Raw genomic sequence first — 5,404 nt, forward strand, 5'->3', positions numbered from 1 at the left:
TAATGTAGCTAACTTAGCATCTCCTCTCCTGATCATCAAGAAGGATTTATTACAAGCTGGTTTATTTCCAGGTTGTGCTGAAAATTGCGATCTCTGTATACTCCGACCCAATGATTGCTTGAAGTTGAGGAAGGGTATTCAACGGCTGATGGATGATCGTACAATTCTCTTTGAAAAGATTCCTAAGGTGGAAAACTCTATTGAAGAAATATTTGTGATTGCCAGATCCAAAGTTCCAGTGAAGATTACCGCTACTAGAGTGCCTGTGAAGATTACTGCTGAGCCCAAGGTAGCTCCCCTAATCATTACTGCACCTGGCCCAGTACCGTACTCCTCAAGCAAAGCTATTCCGTGGAATTATGGAGGTGATGTTTACATCCATGGCGTAAAGCAAGTTGATAATTCTGCTAATCCTAATGGCATTGTTGGGACTAGTAAAATTACTCGAAGTGGAAGGATCTTCTCTCCAGAAATCTCACCTCCTGCCCTTGAAACTCGAGGAAAGGAACCAGTCAACCCTTCTCAGTCAGAGACACCGGTCGAAGTTACTACCGAAGATGTTGCCAAACAAGAAATGGAAGAAGTGCTGAAAATCATCCGCAAGAGTGATTTTGACGTGGTAGAATAGTTGGGGCATACTCCGTCTAAAATTTCGATGTTATCCTTGTTGTTATCTTCTGAATCTCATGCCAATGCATTGATAAAATTCCTGAAGACCGCTCATGTACCTCAGGAGACATCTGTCGATCAGTTCGAAAACTATGTTGCTAACCTGACTGTTGACAATGGCCTAGGCTTTTCCGATGCTGACCTGACACCAGCGGGAAAGAATCACAATAAAGCTCTACATATCTCCATTGAGTGTAAGGGGACCACTTTGTCTCATGTGTTGATCGATAATGGCTCTTCTTTGAACGTGCTACCGAAAGTTGTGCTCGATAAACTTGACTGTAAAAGCATTGAACTGAAACCTAGTGACGTTGTGGTGCGTGCTTACGATGGTGCGAAGAGTGTTGTCCATGGTGAAATGGTTCTTCCTATCAAGATAGGACCTCGAGTCTTCAACACTATCTTTCACGTAATGAACATTCGTCCTGCCTATTCCTGCTTGCTGGGACGCCCTTGGATTCATGGGGCAAGTGTTGTAGCTTCGTCTCTCCATCAAAAGCTGAGGTATCCAATAGAGGGTAAGATTGTCACTGTGTGCGGAGAAGAAGAGTATATTGTCAGTAGTGTGCATACCTTCAGATACGTCGAGATGGCGGGTGAATTCTTTGAGACTCCTTCTCAATCATTTGAAGTGGCTCCTCCGACCAATCCTGTCCTTAAGCCAACTTCCCGTGTGCCCAAGGTTATTCGTGCTCCTCCTGCTATGATTTCTCTGAAAGATGCTCAAGCCGTGGTTGAAGATGGTGGTCGTACTGGCTGGGGTCAACTGATCGATGTACCGTACAAGTCTGATAGATGTGGCCTGGGATTTAGCTCTGAAAAAGTAGTCAAAGATCAGATTAATGCGGTAGAAGATGCTGATAGCGATTGCGACTTGGATAGCTGGATTTTCCCAACAATTGGTGACGGACTCAATAATTGGAAGGCTGAAGACACTATCCCGATTTCCTTTAGTCAGGAGTAATTGTTATTGCCTATTTTAGTGTTGCAAATTTTTAATTTTTTACAATTGAACTTCTTAAAGCATTGTGTCTATGCCCGGGGCACTAATAGCTAATTTGTTAAGGGTTTTGTCATTTTCATAAGCATATTCACATTCAATAAATCAATGGACTTTTTGCATTCAAATATTGCGCTCTTTATCTTTCCTGTCATCTTTCGAACAAGCTATGCTTTCTTACACACACTCACGTAACAAATTGCAGATCCATATCCACTTTGGATTCTGTTGATAATAATTCTGCTACTGTTCATTATGACTTTGAAAATCCGATCTACCAAGCCGAGGATGGAAGTGAGGAAGATTGTGAAGTACCTGGAGAGCTTGCCAGACTATTACTGCAAGAGGAAAAGACTATACAGCCGCATGAGGAATCAATTGAAATTGTAAATCTGGGTACTGAAGTAGACAAGAAAGAAGTCAAAATAGGAGCAGGCCTGGAAAACAGTGTCAAAGAAAGATTGATTCTTATGTTACATGACTATGTAGAGATTTTTGCTTGGTCATATGAAGACATGCCAGGACTGGATACTGATATAGTAGTGCATCGTTTGCCAATGAAGGAAGATTGTCATCCTGTTAAACAAAAGGTTCGTCGCATGCGTCCTGAAATGTCTGAGAAAATCAAAGCCGAGGTTATGAAACAATTTGATGCAGGTTTTCTGGCTGTTACTTCTTATCCTCAATGGGTTGCTAATGTGGTACCAGTGCCAAAGAAGGATGGTAAGGTGCGAATGTGTGTAGATTACAGAGACTTGAATAAAGCGAGTCCCAAAGATGACTTCCCACTTCCGCACATTGATGTTCTGGTGGATAACACTGCTCAACACAAGGTATTCTCATTCATGGATGGATTCTCAGGTTATAACCAGATTAAGATGGCGCCTGAAGACATGGAGAAAACTACGTTTATGATGCAATGGGGCACTTTCTGTTACAAAGTAATGCCATTCGGTTTAAAGAATGCAGGGGCAACATACCAGCGTGCTATGGTGGTTTTGTTCCATGATATGATCCATCATGAAATAGAGGTATATGTGGATGACATGATAGCCAGATCTCATACTGAAGAAGAACATATCGATCATTTATACAAACTGTTTGAGAGGTTGAAGAAATACAAGTTGAGATTGAACCCGAACAAATGCACCTTTGGAGTAAGATCCGATAAACTCTTGGGCTTTGTTGTCAGTAGTAAAGGAATTGAAGTTGACCCGGCTAAGGTGAGAGCTATTCAAGAAATGCCAGTTCCTCGTACAGATAAAGAAGTCAGAGGTTTCTTGGGACGTTTGAATTACATTGCCCGATTTATCTCCCATTTGACTACTACCTGCAAACCCATCTTCAAATTACTGAGGAAGAATCAAGAGATGATATGGAATGATGAATGTCAAGAAGCTTTTGACAAAATCAAGAAGTATCTCCAAGAACCTCCGATTTTGATGCCCCCAGTTGAAGGAAGACCTCTAATCATGTATTTGACCGTGTTAGAAAGTTCAATGGGGTGTGTGTTGGGGCAACATGACGAGTCTGGTCGAAAAGAGCACGCCATATACTACCTTAGCAAAAAGTTTACCGACTGTGAAACAAGATACTCACTGCTTGAGAAAACTTGTTGTGCTTTGGCTTGGGCTGCTCGCCGACTAAGACAGTATATGTTGAATCATACCACTTTATTGATTTCTAAGATGGATCCTATCAAATATATATTTGAGAAACCTGCCCTCTCCGGAAGAATAGCAAGGTGGCAGATGATTTTAATAGAGTATGATATCCAATACACTACTCAGAAAGCAATCAAAGGAAGCGTGTTAGCCGATCATTTGGCTCATCAAGCAGTTGATGATTACCAATCTATGAATTTTGAGTTCCCAGATGAGGATGTCATGCTTGTTACTGATTATGAAGAACCTGGACCGGATGAAGGACCCGAACTGGGATCCCGATGGACTATGGTTTTTGATGGATCTTCTAATGCATTGGGCAATGGTGTTGGTGTTGTAATCATTTCCCCCAAGGGTTGCCATACGCCTTTCACTGCTAGACTATGTTTTGATTTTACCAATAATATGGCTGAGCATGAAGCATGTATTTTGGGACTCAGAGCTGCTTTAGACCTAAGAATCAAGTTTTTGAGTGTGTACGGAGACTCAACATTAGTAATCAATCGGATCAAAGGAGAATGGGACACTAAACATCCGAATCTCATCCCTTATCGAGAGCGGGTGTTGACATTAATCCCATACTTTGAAGAGATTACATTCGAACATATTCCACGAGAAGAGAATCAGTTGGCAGACGCATTAGCTACCATGTCATCTATGTTCAGAGTCAGATGGGACAATGAAGCTCCCATGATTACCATTGAACGATTAGATGAACCAGCATATTGTTATGAACTGAATACTGATGAAGTAGAAGAGAAACCTTGGTTCCACGAAGTAAAAAGATATTTAGAAACTCAGGAATACCCTGAAGGGGCATCCATCAACGACAGAAAATTTCTGAGGAAATTCTCCGCTAAATTCTTTTTGAGTAATGGGGTATTATACAAACGTAATCATGATTCGACTTTGCTTCGCTGTGTAGATAAAAGGGAAGCAGAAAAGATTATGGAAGACGTACACGACGGTATTTTTGGGACTCATTCTAATGGACATACGATGGCTAAGAAGATTCTGAGATCAGGGTATTATTGGTCTACCATGGAAGCTGATTGCCACCATCACTCCAGAACTTGTCACAAATGCCAGATCTATGCGGACAAAGTACATGTACCTCCTACTCCATTGAACATGTTGACAGCATCTTGGCCCTTTGCAATGTGGGGCATTGATATGATTGGAGAGATTAAACCTACTGCTTCTAATGGACATCGTTTCATTCTTGTTGCTATTGATTATTTTACGAAGTGGGTAGAGGCAGCCTCATTTGCTTCTGTCACCAAGAATGTGGTGGCACGGTTCATCAAGAATAGTCTCATTTGTCGGTATGGCATCCCTGAAAGAGTTATCACTGATAATGGTACTAATTTGAACAACAAGATGATTACTGAACTCTGCACGCAGTTCAAAATAAAACACCATAACTCTTCTCCATACCGGCCAAAGATGAATGGCGCCGTAGAAGCTACTAACAAGACTATTAAGAAGATCATACAAAAGATGACAGTAACATACAAAGACTGACATGAGATGTTACCCTTTGCCCTTCATGGTTATCGCACTTCAGTATGCACTTCGACAGGGGCAACTCCTTTCTCTTTGGTCTACGGAATGGAAGCTGTTTTACCAGCGGAAGTTCAGATTCCCTCTCTAAGAATTATGAAAGAGGCAGGTTTAGACGAGGATGAATGGGTTCAGACTCGACTCGATCAGATAAATCTGATTGATGAGAAGAGACTTGCGGCTGTTTGTCATGGACAAATATATCAGAAGCGCATGACCCAGGCATTTAATAAACAAGTCAAGAGACATGTATATCAAATTGGTGACTTGGTAATAAAACGTATCATTCTACCACAAGGTGATTCTAGAGGCAAATGGACTCCCACATATGAAGGGCCGTTTGTAGTTAAGAAGGTATTCTCTGGTGGAGCCATGATGCTTGCTACAATGGATGGCGAAGACTTCCCACATCCCGTGAACACAGACATAGTTAAAAAAATACTACACATAAAAGAGACCCGCTAGGTCGACGTATCTAGGCAAAAGTAAGGGCATCCCGGCGAACCAA

Source organism: Lathyrus oleraceus, chromosome 2, assembly GCF_024323335.1.
Source record: "Lathyrus oleraceus cultivar Zhongwan6 chromosome 2, CAAS_Psat_ZW6_1.0, whole genome shotgun sequence".
NCBI classification, from domain to species: Eukaryota; Viridiplantae; Streptophyta; class Magnoliopsida; order Fabales; family Fabaceae; genus Lathyrus; species Lathyrus oleraceus.